This window comes from Triturus cristatus, chromosome 12, assembly GCF_964204655.1.
Source record: "Triturus cristatus chromosome 12, aTriCri1.1, whole genome shotgun sequence".
NCBI classification, from domain to species: domain Eukaryota; kingdom Metazoa; phylum Chordata; class Amphibia; order Caudata; family Salamandridae; genus Triturus; species Triturus cristatus.
The window spans coordinates 526742097-526758741 of NC_140595.1; the positions used below are offsets into that span (position 1 = coordinate 526742097).

General features: G+C 41.8%; 1 protein-coding gene across 1 annotated transcript in view; it reads right to left on the reverse strand.

Annotated features, from left to right (window-relative positions):
* MBTPS1 (membrane bound transcription factor peptidase, site 1) overlaps nucleotides 1-6547 on the reverse strand; it is a 362069-nt gene extending 355522 nt beyond the window's left edge. The window contains exon 1 of the mRNA XM_085638544.1: nucleotides 6341-6547. The gene's annotated coding sequence lies outside the window, so the exon portion shown is untranslated. The remainder of the gene's footprint in view (nucleotides 1-6340) is intronic.
* Between the last annotated feature and the right edge of the window lie 10098 nt (nucleotides 6548-16645).

The following is a 16645-nucleotide window of genomic DNA, read 5'->3' on the forward strand; positions in this document are numbered from 1 at the left end:
ATAAATACAAAAAAAATTGTGAGGTAGGGTGGCTCTTAAAAGAGCCCTTGTGTTAATACAGGGACAGAGGAAAGAAAGAATGGGAATATTAGAAGGGACCGCACTTGTGCTGCTCAATCTTATTGTCTATTAGAGGAATACTAGATTCCCCCATAGCAATAAGAGAGTAACAAGTGTTGCACCTTATATGTACCCTCTGAAACAGAGGGTAGATGTCCAGAGGAGCAGAAGATGGTGATACTCCCACCACAGAGGAAGTGCTCGGCTGAGCTGCCGAAGATGTACTCGGCTGAGCTTCTGCGGATGTGCTCGGGTGACTTACTGGAGGGTTTGCTTCAGTATGTCGAGCAAAAGTCCTGGGATGTACATCCCTAATGTGTCTAAACATAGAGTAATTTCCAAAGGAATACTTCTTCCTTGGATTTCCTCTAGATAACACACGCTCACAAAGTGAGCAGGTGACCAATGGAGCATTTACCTTTTTCTGCCCCTCTGGAAATGTGAAATATTCCCAAACAAAAGAATTCTTCTGTTTCCTCCTTCTCTGTCTGATGATGCTGCTGCCCTGCTCACTCCCAGAAGAGGACTGCTGTTCTGCCATTGTATCCCAAAGACAATTCAGCTCCTTCTCCTAGGGAATCACAAGCAGTAATGAGGGGAATGGGTGTGGTGTTGGAAGTTTCTGGAAATGAAACAAGTTTAAACCAATGAAAAGTGTTGTTTCTGGATCACATGACCTACCGTGCGCGCTCCGTACGCTTATCGTACGCGCACGGTAAAAGTACGCATGCGCGTACGTAAGACACGCGCAAGCGCATTAGAGGCGCACGCGCACATGCGCATTAGAGGCACACGCGCACGCACGTACGGCGGTTCCGCGTAACGTGCACGCGCGTGTATGGAGCAAGCGCTTGCGCGTCGCACAAGTACGGATGCGTACGTAAATCGCGTATGCATGCGCACACGGAACATAAATATTACGTACGCGCACCGTACATAAAGCATATTGTGTGCGTACCGTAACCTTACCGTACGGAAAAAAAATCCTAAAAATAAAAAAAAAAATCCTAAAAAAAAAAAAAAAAAAAAAAAAAAAGGTTTGTAGAAGATATTAACTATGTTATTCAACTATATCTAACCATTTATTTAAAAAAGTTTAATCTTTTTATATTGCAGGATACAGTAAATCAATGATTATATACATAGGTAGCATATTGTTAAAAAAAAAAAATAAAAAAAACATTTTCAAAACCTTTGAAATTCACTGAAAAAACCATAGGTTTCACACATGTTATAGTTAGGTGGATATTTCACTCGCAAAAAAACAATGAAATTCCCCCGTTATAGTTAGTTCAGATAACTATAACTCGCGCGGCCGCCACTCTATCACAAGGATGATGTCATGAGTGATGCCACTGACCATGTCATGAGTGATGTAATATGTGACGTCATCAGCAGTGGATTGCAGTCGCGTGAGTTATAGTTGCCTGCACTAACTATAACGGGGGAATTTCATTGTTTTTTTGCGAGTGAAATATCCACCCAACTATAACATGTGTGAACCTATGGTTTTTTAAGTGAATATATATATATGACTAACAAAACAGAATATGACACGCCTTTTACAAATGAGCCCACACACAAACAATAAACTAACATGAAAAACTGAGTTTGCAATCTATGTGCTGGAGTGTCCTTGTGGCTCGTGGTACCGGGGAAGTACGAACCTGCAGGCACACAAGAGGATACTCCAGCACATTAGGGCAATCAACAATGGGGATCAGGCGCATCCCGTTGCCAGGCATTTTGGAGAGCACCATGAGAAAGATGCCAGTGTCCTCAAGTATTTCGTGGTGGACACGGTCCCCCCTTTGAGACGAGGGGGTGCCCGAAAGGCTCTCCTCAGACAACTTGAGACAAGGTACATACTAGAATTAGATTTTAAAACTCCTCATGGTCTTAATTCTAGTGAAGATTTTTATACCAGTCTATAGCTTTTCAGCTCTGAGCAAATCTGTACATAATTTTACTGCTGCCTCTGGAATTATTTTTATCATTCTCTTTTTACTATTTGTATTTTTTGCACATTCATACCTTTTGGTGGCACTTTATGATAGTAGCACTAGCACGTTTTTGATGACTGGACATTGAGGGTCTAAAAGGACCACTTGGGCTTAATCAACTCAACATTCAGCATGGTTAACAAGTTGAGATTTCTTAGTACGTTTGGGAATATTTACTTGTATAAGGTTTTTATTAGAATTTTTTTGCGTGTATTTTACCCTGTATTTTACTATGAAGTCTCGTTTTGCATCAACATGGTTTTAACAGTTTTGCACCTATTTAAATATTAATTTTTTATAGATGCATATTTAATCAAACTGTTTTAAAATGAATTGATCAGATAACTTATTGTTACATGCAGTTATTAATGCTGATGTGGTAACAGACTCTTCTAGGTCTATTAATAGTTCAGTCACATGCACTGTCACTTTAAATAGACGTAAACAATGAACAAGCGCGTCATGTAATCAAGGCCTTTGGAAGGCCGAAATGCGTAATGGCGGTTGGTGTAGGGTACAAAGCAAAATAACAGCACCAGCAATTTGGGTCCGCTTCATCTTTATCCTGAATTCTATTGGAGTGTATACGAGACGAGGAATACGGATATATATATATATATATATATATATATATATATATATATATATATATATACACACATACACACACACACATATATACACACACACAAACATATATATATATATATATATACACACACACACATACATATAAATAAATAAACGCATACATACACACAACATAACATATATATTATTATGAGGACCGGCCATTGATCATAATGAAGTTTATATTTACTAGAATGTTATTTCGACACATTTTCACTGTCATGGTGCACACACTTACACTTTACCCGTATTTCAGAGTCCCAATAATAAAGCCAGTTACTAGACGGCCTTCTAAAATCTCTATTGAAAGGAGCTCTCCCTTGCACAACACTGAATTGATATAGAGATGGAGTTTGCACAGAACTGTAATCAACTGTGCACCCCTTGTTGTCTCAGATATTATAAGAGGGTGTGAGGTTTCACTTGCCAATAAATGCAGGGTTTGAATGAAGCCATGAGGGCCACTGGCTGAAACCTTTATCCTTGGCGTCCAGGTCCACTGAATTTACAATACCAAATGACCAATGTACATCTTACTGGCGCAGACCCTGTAATGTCAATAACTTTTTGGTAGAGAAAGATCGTAATTAAGAAACATTTCTGGAACGTAGCCATCAGCGTAACTGTCAACATTGGGGAGCCTAGTCCCAGAGGCGCAACTAGAGCCAAATTTCGGGGGGGGGCTGAGCAAAAATTTCAGGGGGGGCTGAACTTTAAGCAATTGGCAGAGTGGAGCTGCAGGGGCTCTTTAGAGGGGTGAAACAACAAATGGCCATCCTATCAGAGCATTGCACGTACATATTTTAAGAAGGAAGAACATGTTGTGTGATGTACATATACATGCAAATCCTGTTTGTGCCCACCTACCACCATCAATGCCTTAATAAAAGGGTCACAGGTGACCAAAATATGCACACCTGCGAAAGTACACAAACAGAACCATCACAATATACCAATAAGAGTATGTATTGCAAGAGAAGCAAATTGCAGAAAATAATGTGTCTTCAGGAGATAGTGTTGCATGCAAAGCGGATCTCAGCAGAAAACTTGTGGATTCGACAACACCACTGAACAATCATTTGCAATGCAATACGTCTCACATGTAGAAGTGGAGAAGTGTGGCTCAATGGTTAGAGCGGCAGACCCTGATGCAGAGGTCTGGCCCGGGACCAGGGTTCAATTCCCGACTCGGCGGGTCTTGGGCTCAATTTCCTCGGACCTGTTAATTCTCGCCTCGGTGCCTATTCTAATCATGGGTCCCACTCTGCAACTCTGGGCAATAGCTTGCTCAACGGCCCCAACAGTGCTGGGATGCCTGGCTTCACCTTGGGGGTAACCAGGAGTGAACATTTTACAGGGAAAAGCCAGGAAGAGTTCCACAGCGGTATGAGTACAGCGCCAGGACACCCTAGGGTAACAGTGCGCTATACAAGTACAACACATTTACAAGACTTTGAGCTATTGGCACTGTAAATGTCAATAGTTTAAATTCTCGCACATGTAAAACCTATTGAATTGCAAATTTTGTTTGTTTCCAAGCACCCCATGCCGCGTGTGCATGTAATAGAGGCCACACCCCTTTCTCTAGACGAGTCGCATCTAAAGAAAGAGGTGTGGCCTCTATTAAGTGCAAATGCGGCATGTGGCGCTTGGAAACAACCCCCCCAAAAAATATTTGTAAAGCAATAGGTCTCGCATTTGCAAGAGTTTAAGCTATTGGCATTTACAATGCCAATTGCTCAAACTCTCCTAAATGCAAGACCTATGGCATTGCAAATAAGCATCAGCCATTGTCCTGGCTGCTTGGAAAGTGAACGCATGCATGGCGTGCTGAATGTTGCTGCAAAGCACATGGTACCTCCAGTAAAACAAAACTCACTACAGAAAATGGTGGTTACCGACTAAATAACACAGACGGTGTAACAACAGAAGTAAAAGGGCCAGTCCTCATGGGAAGTTACAAATGAAGAAAGGCTGCACTAAGGTGGGACTAACAAGTCAATTACGAAATCAGAAGCCAGCATTTACAGAGGACAAAGATACAAGCCAATTAAAAATATGGGCGGAGAGTGGGCAAAGCTTCAAGTGCAAACTCTAATACAACATGCCTTGCAGAGCAGCGCATACACTGCCCAGGCTCGACCTAAAAAGTAATCTAGGGTGGGGGAGAAAATAAAGAGCACGAGAGGCACAACACAATTACCAAATTATTAAGAAAAAAGCAGAATCGCAAAAATACAACTAAGAACAACCCGAGAAACAGTGTAACTCTGAAAACCAAGAAACCACCGCGAGAACAGTGGGAGACAATCCAAGCCCAAAGGAAAATTAACTCCCAGAGTGCACTGAAACACTAAATCCCAGAAGCGAGCACTATCAACAGTGGGGGAGAGCTCTGTATGATTAGCCAGACTCAGAAAATGCAACAACCACAAAAAAGCACCAGCAAACAAGCAGATACTAGCAAAATGAAACACCAGGTCGCTACTAAATGAGACATAAGCACAAGCAAAAAATTAAAAAAAAATGAAAATATAGGAGAGAAGCAGGGCTATGAGTCAAGCAACTCCCAGAGGTAGCACTGAATACAAATTCGACCAGCTAGCACAATGCAACAATAATTGACAATGCTGAAAGAGAATCCATGTTGAAACATAATCAGAGCACAGCATGAAACAAAATACAGAAGAGTGCAACACCCAGAGAACTCGGAGAAAAGCAGGGCACCGAAAAAAGGTAGCTCGGCAAGGAACACAACGACCTCGGATGTAAGAAAGTATCGTTATGACTGAGGAAAAAGAAAACAGAAAGCCAACAAAACACCTTCCTCTGGGCTCCGCTTCTCAGCAAATAACCAGAAAAGTGGGAGTGAAAAGTCTCATTAACATGAGATTCCGATAAGTGAGGGAAGCATACCACACAGAACAGAACCATGCCCAGAGACCGCAATCAGACCCTAAAAAGCGAACATGTCGCGAAACTCCAGAACCCTGCAACAAAAAAACGACAAGGGCAGGAACTCCGATAAGCAATCACAACAAGCAAAGTATGAGAGTTACCAAACACTAGGTAAGCGGAAGGTAAGAAACCCACAGGGCGCAATCGTCTGAGAACGTAAAACGACCACTCGCTAAAATGCCTGTTCAGGGGCAGTAAACGCTATTTAAATTCAACTAAAAAGATCAACCATGAACTGGGAGAGATGCAGACCGCAGAAGAAGCGCATATAACTCAAGATGTAGAAACTATTAGGGAAATAAATTTATAAATCTCATGTTGTACCGGGTCGGGCGTGAGCACATACCTAGACTATTTTCTTTGCATTCTGGAACACGCAACCTTGCATTTTAGGCACAACAGAACATTAACTAGATTACCTACTCACACCTGGCAATGAAAGCCTTGAGGTTTCGTATACCTGTAACCGGCATACGCTAGTGCACACATAGGTTACTAAGGGTAATATAAAATCTTGGAAGGTTCCGGAGAAAGAGCCGCACATCTAAAGAAAAACATAAGAGCAGCGAGCCTTCAGAAGGATGGAAAACAACCAACATAGGAGGTGCAACTCAGTGCACCTACCGTCGTGAAACGTGCAAAGCAACCCTCCCCAAAACAGACGGGAGAATATCGCATCTGAGACTTACCTCCCGAGAATAGATCTTAAAAATCCGGTTTCTCAGTCTGCACTGGTTTGGACTCTTTGCCGACTTAATTCATGAAAGACACTGATCGACTTGAATAAGTGAAGGCAGGGAAAGGCAATCGGAAAGCTCCTTTAATGTGATTGACAGACTAAAGAGCCGTCCTGGGAGGGGCTCAGTTGCTGTTCGACCCTCATTAAGAGTACTATTGGTTAGCAAAGAATAGCCCCACCCCCAAAATAGACAAGCACCGCTTACCGGAACAAACCACCCACTGGTGCCTCGGAAGTAAACGCAGCTTTGTATGTAATTGACCACTCTAGTCCACCCGGAAGTGATCCCTCAGCTGTACGTGAACCGGTTTTTGGGAACCTGTGGAATTTGAGAAGTGTCTGTTCTTCGAAAATCAGAGGATGTAACAACAGCGTTGTTTTAATTGACTTTGCTTTTCAGCTCGCAGAGCCCTCGGGTTTTTCAAATCCGGGCGCATGTAACTGCTGTTTTTTATTTTTGCAAAGTTTTAGTGTTCTGGGATTTGTAGGATAATAGTCCACAAGACATCAGAATGGAGAGGAGAAATAGGGCCGAATGAGTTACCCATTCGCGGACCAGGGGCACCTGAGAATTGAATGCATCTAATTCAGTGGGGACAGCAAACAGTTTAACAAGGATTTGGCTGTACGTCTTTTTAAATGAGCAGGTTTACGAGAGGACTGCATGTCAACGGGATATTGTGTTTCTGGCTCTGTGCACTTAGACAGTTTGAGTCTGCTTTCCATTAATTGGACTGATACACTTGAAATCAAAGATATGTGAAAGGACTATCAGCCCTATATTTAACGGTCCCAAAATCATGATTCCAGGTCACCAAATATCTACTATCGGATTTTCTCTTAGTAATTTAATGCAGTCTGGGAGTTGTGTCCGTAACCCGTTTTAGTTGAAATGAAAGTCATGGAAACAATGACTTGTCAACTAGAAGACACCCGCACAGAACGGCGTCCTTAGCAACATGTATTCTGGTACATTAACCCTGTACACAAAACATGACCCGGTGACATGGTGTCACCCAGTAAACCTGTATAGAAAGTGTTTTCAAAAACAAAATCGTTTGTTTTCTGCATGTTTTATCTGACCAACTTCAAAGTCGAGTTTGTAAACCGAGAACTACCCCTTCTAGAAATTGTGTTTGTAATTGTTTTTTGATTGATCCAGTATTAGTTCTATATGTTAAAGAGAAGTACTAACTGACAGCCGTATACATGAATTAGTTCTAAAGTGCAATTCGAATTAACTATATTAGGGACTTTATTTGCAGTAGTATGTCATATGCTACCACCTGGGTCCTATATAAAATACTTATAACTGGCTGTTTGACAATATAGGTCCTGATAACCAGCACATAAGAGGTAAGAGAGTAGCAGGGAAAAGGACATTTCACGCACTATGTCTAAAATGACTGTGCGCGTGAATGGCTAGCAGTCTGGATATCTTCCGGAATATGATCCTTAATTTGTAGCATGTCTTATTCCCATATGTTTGAAGTTGGAAGCCCACCAGTAAAATTACTGAGAGTCATTGCTTCTCTTTGCACTCAAGTCTACTTTAAAAGACACCTGGGTTAAAGGCAGTTTTTTGCATGAGGAGATAAGATGCCTTTGATGGCCCATCACAACATGTACTTGCCAACATTCTGGTACCAAAAAGAGGTAGAATTTTTCAAGTTTCAATTATGCTAATTTGTATAATGAAGACATCACAGCAAATTAGATCATAGACCTTTAGTGTGAGCATAACATCAAAGCAGTGGGGAAACAAGCCCTACATAGGATCTTAGCAGCCAGACTACATCCCCTCCCCCTTAAAGAATTATACCCCACCGGGACAGCAAGGCCAGTGATCATGGAGTGCCGGCTCTGTAAATACAAACGTGAGTCTTTGGCCCATATTTTACTCTGCTGCCCGGCTCTGTGTATAGCCCTCAGAATCTACCTCAGGCCCATCCTACTTCAATTGGGCACTCGCACCGCAAAGGAGGCAGTCCATCGACTATACACGCTGGACACAGTGAAGCACATGGCTACCTTTGGCAAATTTGTCCAACATACCCGCGTAAAATTGATGGACACCTCCACCTAAGCAACCAGGCAGGCATTCGTGCGGCGGCTGCCCATCACCTTTTATCTCCTGATTGTTTTTATCTAAGCATGCAAAAGAAAATCTTAACAATTGCTGTGTATATAGATTCATCTTGTTTTAGACTTTGCATTTTAGACCTCTAGATTTTAATTCCATTGTTTTCCTTTTAAATGTAGTGTTCTTCTTTTTCTATTGTAATGTTTTTGAGTAACCACACAAATAAAGCTTCATTCATAACATCAAAGGAGATGACCTCACATGATATAACAAGTCAGATTGCAGGAGAAGGTCATGTGGCCTTTGGGACAGAGGACGGCCCCACAGGGAGGTAAAGCTAATCGAAATTGCTAAGAAATATTTTATTGTGCTCAACAGAAACAAGGCAGCAAATAAGGAGCTATTTATCACGCATTCTTTATTCACCGGACATATATGGTCTCCAAATTACCTTTGCCGTTGTTCTGTAGTATTCATTCTGTGTGTTTTAGGGCTAGCCACTTCTCATTACTCTCTGACATTACACGGTCTTAAGCTTCCCCTTTCCTAATACACGGACAACAAATCATTCTTTTATTTGCTACTACCTTTAAGAGTAAAGATGGGGACCAAAAGAAGTGGTCTGAGAGAGGCAGTAGGAAATAGAAAAGTAGATAGGGAGAGGAGGATAAGCATGGCCGAGAAATGAGAATAGGAAGAAAGAAGGAAGATAAAAATTAACATACCGAGAAGAAACAGGAGAAAGAAAAGGGAGCAAGGATGAAATAAAAAGACATGGGATTGTGGAGAGAGGATCATATAAGTAGGAAATGAGGGAAGAAAGTGAGATGACCAATAACAAGCATCTCGCATTTACGCAAGTTTGAGCTATTGGCATTGTAAATGGCAATGCCTTTTATTTATGTTTTGATTTTCAAAACATTGATAAAAGGCATTGTCATTTACAATGCCCAGTGCTTTAAATGGGCTGGTACTCACCGGTATTGAGTATCAGCGCTTCCGATTTTTTTTGCCGTCATTACCGGCACTTCTCTGTAGCCAGGAAGAGTACCCTGATCCACGGCAGGCGCAGGTTATGTTTCTCCTCCAGTGCAGGGCAGATTCCGCTTTGCTTCTGAGGAGCATGTAATTATGTGTAAATGGTTAATCTGTTTAATTGACATTAACGCATTTCTCGTGTGTTTTAATATGTTCTGCAACTGGTACAGAAGTCATTAACATTGACCACGCCAGTAGCTCTCAGACTGCCGAGACCTATTGGCTTAGCCAATTAGAAGTGGGCTAAAATATGGCTGGGTAATTCTGCCTGCCCTTTCTCAATTACTGACATGTGGGGGGCATTAGTAACTAAGGGAAGGGGCTTAAAAAAAATCAACCTCTTAACAATGAGATATTGAGGTTCTATTTTCTAAATGAGGTATTGAAAAATCATGAATACCGCAGCCAATTCTCCCACCAATGCCTCTTTTCTACAAGAAATTGCACACGTTAAGATGACAAAATCCGTGGGCTAGAAAACATAGAAAGGCAGATTTACTATGTATCCCACAATTATGATAGGGCTGGTAACGCAGTTTGCAGGTCCCATCTGAACTGTTTTCCAATAGGGTAAAAAAAAACTGCATATAAGTTTCAGAATGCAAAAAGAGATTGGCTAAAACACAGGTGCAAAATGTCATGGGGGATCCTGGCAAACCCTTTTTACTTCTCCTTCACAGAATTGGCTGACAGAACTCCCTTTCTCTCCTACAAGTCCTGGCTTCCACGTGCAGCAAGTTCCCATGGATCAGATGTCTGTTTCCTATCACAGGGGTGCCCTGCTTTTTTGTATGTGATGGATGTTCGTGGTGGGACATAAAAGAGGATTTTATATGACTAAATACATTGGTCATAATATTCACCTTTAAACTATTTCCCTATTGGAATTATTGGATTTCCTTGCTGCAATGCACACACTATATGATGACAATGTAGGCTGGTTGACTCACTGTCCACCCTGTAGGCGTGGCTCCGTTTGTTTTCTCTAACTCCCAACTCTGTGTGTGCCTTCTGCCTCCCTGTGTCCATTTTACGTTTGTGTCCCTTTTGTCTCTCTAATATTTCCAGTTGTGCTCCTCCTTTCTATCGGTGCATTTTGTTTCTGTTTGCCCTCTCTCTGTGCCCGGTCTGTCAGCTACCTCATGTTATTCCTGTCACTACTCGGCGTGCTTGTGTCTGTGCCCTTTGTGTCTGCTCCCCATCTGCATCTCTAAGCTGCAATATTTCTGTATACTGCCTTTTCTCATTTTTCCTAGCAGGTTTGTGTAATAAATGTTTTTCTAACGCACATACAGTGGATCCATAGAGGTATGCAAGTAATTGAGTCCCTTAGCTTATGCTGTTCCAGGGTCCTAGTGTCGTGGGTGTTCGCTTGATGGAATAGGTTTTATTTAATGTTACCTACTTCATCCCCTATCGACTATCCTCTAACTTCGCCTGGCTTACCTGCACCTGAGGCACACTATATGGATGACCCCTCTCAGCCCCCAGACTAGATTGTATGCAGAGCCGGACAAGTGCAATTGCGGGACTGTCCCGGGATAGTGAATTACCCGGGACAGCCCCCAACTTGCCGGGACTGTCTTGGCAAAAACGGGACAGTTGGCATCTATGTATGCCACGTCAGCTGATAGTGCTAATGCAGGTATTAAAAAAAAAAACCATAAACAAACGAACAAAGGTACAAGTGCAAGATTGTTAAATAGTTTCTACAAAGGCCTGTTCAGGCAGGCTAAAGATGCTCTCAGGCAAACAAAGTAGTGTTTCCAGTTTGAAAGCACAGGATTTAAATGAAAGTATTCTTTTTACATAGTGCTTCTAAGCGCTGCAAATAGGTAACACAAAACAATGAATCGAATGAACTAAACCTAGTAATATTTGGACTGCTGGCCTACAGGACATGTAGGTCCGTAGCATAGATTCCCCCAACACTCTATCTAGAATATGTTGGTAAATCGTCTTTCTGATTACTGAAGGCATCGCTCTGCTCAATTGGCGTAAACTGGTAGTCCCAGTACGCAGGTAACAGCAAAATGTTGCACTTTCCAGCTTCCCTTCCACGCGACCCCACACAATGAGCGCAAGACATTCTACCATTCACTTAGACAGACTGTACCCTTAGCAAAACACAAGTTTAGGAGCCTCTCCCCTGAAAGAGCAAAGCTAGGTAACAGGTTCTAAGTGGCTGTAACTGGTAAGGAAAGAACAAAGTACAGCAATGTTTAAATTTTGTTTTCCTGGCCCCCTGCGTCTGTGGAGAAGGGAATACTATGGGAAGGCGAATTAACACTGCCCAGAAACTATGTTAACGAATTGTGGGTGCCCTGTTAACCGAAGGCACGAACAACAACACATTCAAAGAGACTACCTACTGAAGAATGAAACATGAACAGAAAAAAACAAGCATTTGCAATGCAATAGGACTCGTATTTACGCAAGACCTATTGCATTGCATCACAGACAACAGGAGTGCGGGCGGGGGAGGAGGGGACGAGAAGGCACGGACAAAGTAGAGCTCACAGTCTAAATAACACGTACCCTACCGTGTAACACTCAAAGTAAAGGGGCCAGTAGACATGAGAGGGTACAAATGACAATATGACCATAATAAGGAGGGACTAACAAGCCTCATAATCAGAAGGCAGCATTTATGAAAGACAATGACACGAGCCAATTAAAAACATGGGCAGAGAGTGGGCTGAGCTTCCACTGCATACTCCATTACCGCATGCCTCGCAGAGCGAGCAGTGCATGCCCGCTGCCGCTATAGGCTCGACCTAAAAAGGAAATAGAGATGAAGTGGGGGGAAAAAGGCAGAAGTAAGAACTTAGGAGGAAGGAGAGAGACATAGTAAACAATCATTTGCAATGCAATAGGTTTTGCATTTATTAGAGTTTGAGCTATTGGCATTGTAAATGACAATGCCTTCTATTTATGTGTTATTTTTAAAACAGATAAATAAAAGGCATTGTCATTTACACTGCCAATAGCTAAATGCAAATGCGAGACCTATTGCAAATGTGTTTGTGCTATAATTTTTTTTAAAAAAGTGTTAGGGGAGAGCGTGTTGCAGGCAGGACAAAGCTATTTGAGAAAATAGTGCTTGGGGGCTGTAATTAAAGCCTACCAAGTAACAACACACATAACAGGGAGGTTACAAAATAAGACAAGGCAATACCAAGGAGGGACTTCTAAGCCTATTGACTAATGAACAGCCACAGTTTACAGTGGACAATGACACAAGCCAATAAAAAATATGGGCAGAGCTTCAAGTCCCCACCTGAATACAGCATGTCATGCAGAGCAGCGCATGCACTGTCCAGGTCTGACCTAAAAAACAAGAAAAAAAAGAACGTATTTCCCCACTTTAGCAACATTAGGATAATGAAAGACTGGGGGTAAACTTAACTTTCAAATCTGTACCATGCAATTAGCATGCAGCTCTTTGACGGCAGTTCATAGCTCACTGTACAAGATTACGACTATAAGTTATGAACTGCAAGTATAGCTAAACACTTATAAGGTCCAAAAGGCGAGACCTATTGGCTGTGCCAATGCTTGTTTTGTAAATATCATGACTTTTACCAGGCGTTTTTATTGCCTTTATTGAATAAATGTTGCTTTATTAGATGTAGACCTGCTTTATGCTTCTTACAAATGCTTTCCACAACTGAAGTGTGCGCCTCAGTAGCTCTCTTTTTAAAAATCTACCATTCGACCCTGTAATTCTCTGCTTTTTTAATTGTATTCATGTATGAAATATTTTATCATGTAAAATTCATGTCTATCTATTTTAGCTGATATATGGTCATCTAATATCTAACTGATTGGCATTGTGCATGTTTTATTATTAACTTCGTTCTGTCATTATTTTTTATGAGCTGTTATCATTATTTTTCAATAATTGAGTGAAATATATTTATTGGTTATGGTGTTCGAACTCCTCCAAAACGAGCCGCTATAAAGAAAGGACTGTAAGATATACTATTTCCCGTTGAAAAACCCAGAATGGAGCAAAGGCAAAAAATGATAAATGTATAAATATAAAGACACGTCAGGGTAAAATAGAGCTTTAAAACCTGGCATTGTATAACAGAGACTATCAGAGTAGGTACAGGTGGTGCGCAGAGAAAAATAAACCTAGTGCTACAAATGGCGCCAAGGGCGACATTGTATGAGTCAAAAAAGGATAAAGTATATTCTGAATTTCTATCACTGGGCCAGCTGTACGGTCGTGGCTATTTGAAAACTGGTTGTCATTGCACAGAAGGACATTTCTACCCCTGGAGAATGGTGTGCCTGGCCCCTCTAGGGAACATTCATGTACAAAAAATACCTGTAAAGGAGCCCGTTCTGTTTAGGCGCCACACCAGCTGTGCTACCGATTCATGCATAGAATCACTTATTTTATTTCAGATCTGTGTATTGCAAAATTAATGAAGGACAAATTAAATGCAAACATGCTGTATGCATATAACGTGATTATAAGCGAAGGGCAAATGAAATAAAAAAATGCTATACACAAATGAGTGATTATAAATGGAGGGCAAGTGAAATCCACAAATGCTATATTCAAATGAGTTGTTACGGGTGTCTCCTGTGAACATATTTGGAATATTTCGAGCTTAAAGAGCGTGTTTCAAGAGATCTTAAAAAGGATTTGGTGTTCTTTCCCAGAAGAGAAAAACATGTTATTCATAAGAAGGGCAGTGAAACCATAAAGGATGCGGCTAAAGTTTAGAGGACTGCGGCTGAGGTTTGATAACAGAGGCCTAGAAAGAAATTAAACAAGCGTGGCCACGCGGCCGCAAAAGTGTTGCAGAACAGATGGCACCCTGCGCGCCCCTGCTCGCTCCCGTAAACTGCAGGCCGCCACATGCACGAGTGAAGGTCTGGAGTGATTGCAAGAGGCCGTCTCCTAACGCAACGCATGAGCGCTGCGCTAAGCGAGACCTAAAAAGGGAGGATAAGGAATGAGGAGTAATAGAAAGTGAGATGATATGGTTAGAGAACGGAGGAAAAGAATAAACAAAACAGCCGAGACAACAGAAGAAATGAGTGCAGTGAAAAGGAAATGAGGAGGGGCATGGCAAGGAGCATTTTCCAATGGATTGAAAGTAGCATTGAAAGGGAAAGGAAAGGAGAAAACAGTCACAAGGAAAAGGGTACAATGAGGGGAGGAGGCCAGAGGTGAGGGGGGTGTAAGGATAGAGTGAAGACTGAAACAGGATAATAGAAAGAGAAAAGAAGAGAGATGGCAGGAAGAGAAGCAGAAATTGAGGGAAGTGAAGGAAAGGGAGAAAAAAAGAGGATATGAGAATGAGAAAGGGTGTTGGGGTAAAACGTCCAATACATGGTAAACTCATGTGAATCCCTGCCCCGAGGTAACTAATTGCAAGTAATTATGACATCCTGACTTTCTTTTTGCCCAGCACCCACAAAATCCTGGAGGTGTGCTGAGGCATAAGCCCAAATTTGATAAACAGTCTGGCTCTGAAATTAAATGGGGAGCACCAAAAGCATACTTATTTAAGTGACAAGAGATTACTGTCTGTTTCCCAGGGACGTGCCTATTGGACTGTGGTGGCAGTATACAATTTTTAATCTTCAGTATCGGGCCAGGTCTTCTCTCTGTTTTCCAGAAATAACCATGATGCGTATTGGACTGCTCATATAAAATACACTCGTATGTCATGCCGAGACACTGTGCTGTCGTCCTTGTGTGTCTGTTTTGTATATATTGCAAACATTGATTCAGTAGTAGTGGTATTAGCCTCACACTTCCAAAGTGTCTGAGTATTTAAGTGATTGGTGCAAGTAAATATAAATAGGTGCTCACTTGGTATTCAACACAATGCTACCTAAATAGTGTGTTGTGTTTGTGAGGGAAACCTCATAAAACCAAACATTTATATACGAATACCAAAGCACACATAAATCCAAAGTACACAAAGTTGTGGTAATCAATCAAAGTCTATTAAGTAGAGAAAGTAACGTTCCTATATACAAGAAATCAGAATATAGTCTCATGAGTCAACAGTACAGGTTTAATATACTAGGAATAAGTCTTCCTGTCAGAAAAGTCCATTCCTTGCAGACCGTTGGCAGCCAACACATGTTTTGTCGATTTCCGGCTTTAAAGTAGAAATTACCAACCTTGGAATGGGCGATTGTAGCACTGCAAGTGGTATGACAACCCTTACTAGTCAATTTCACTCATTTTAAAGAGGAGTATTTTCCTGGCAGAAATAAAAGTTGTCCTTAATGTAGCTCAAGGTAATCCAGATGGTAAGTACTGTATACATCAGTGATACTCAAAGTACGGCCCAGGGGCCGCTTTTGCCCCTCTTGACCTTTACATGGGGACCCCTGGTGAACAGCAGCTCTTTTGTTGCTGAGCACTAATATCCAGAAATTTGTTCAAATAAACGGGCAAGCATTTATTAGCCTGCAAAGAAATGCTTTCCCATTTATTTAACATTTTTTAGACCTCCCTACCAATCTCTGACCCACCTAGACCCCCTACCGCCACCCAGCTGGCATCAGTGAGGCCCTCGGTCACACCACAGACCGTACTTTGTGGCCCCTGGGCAAATGTTTGTGAGTACCCATGGTATACATCAAGTAGTCCCTATGTAGAAACTGGAGATGGATTTAAGACTGCACAGTCTTGGTATTCAGCAAAATTCAATTCTTACAACCGTAGGCTTCTGAGTAGAGATACGGGCACCAGCACTTGTGTTCATTTATAAATTAAGCACAGAGGGTATGCCTAGGGTAATAAGCAGTCCCCTCCCACTCAACCAATCCAAACTGGTTTTGAGGCCAGCCCCTTCCTACACTGAAACTAAAGCTATAGGGCCAACGTGTATTTGGGATGAAAAGACCTCTGTACTCCAGGCGTTCATTATCCCTAAACTAAAATAGTACAGGTCTCCCCTGGGTCCGTTTTAATTTGGTAAAGTTCTTGAACTCTCCTAAACTGTCCATCTTGGTTTAAGCCGTTTCACATTCCTTCCCCAAGCTATTGTGCCAGGCCCAAGCTGTTGTAGAGCAGTATTTAACACCGCATCAAAGCAGCCCTGATAGGCCAGCTACAGGCCTTCTTATACTAATTAGCCTGCTGGGGTTTCA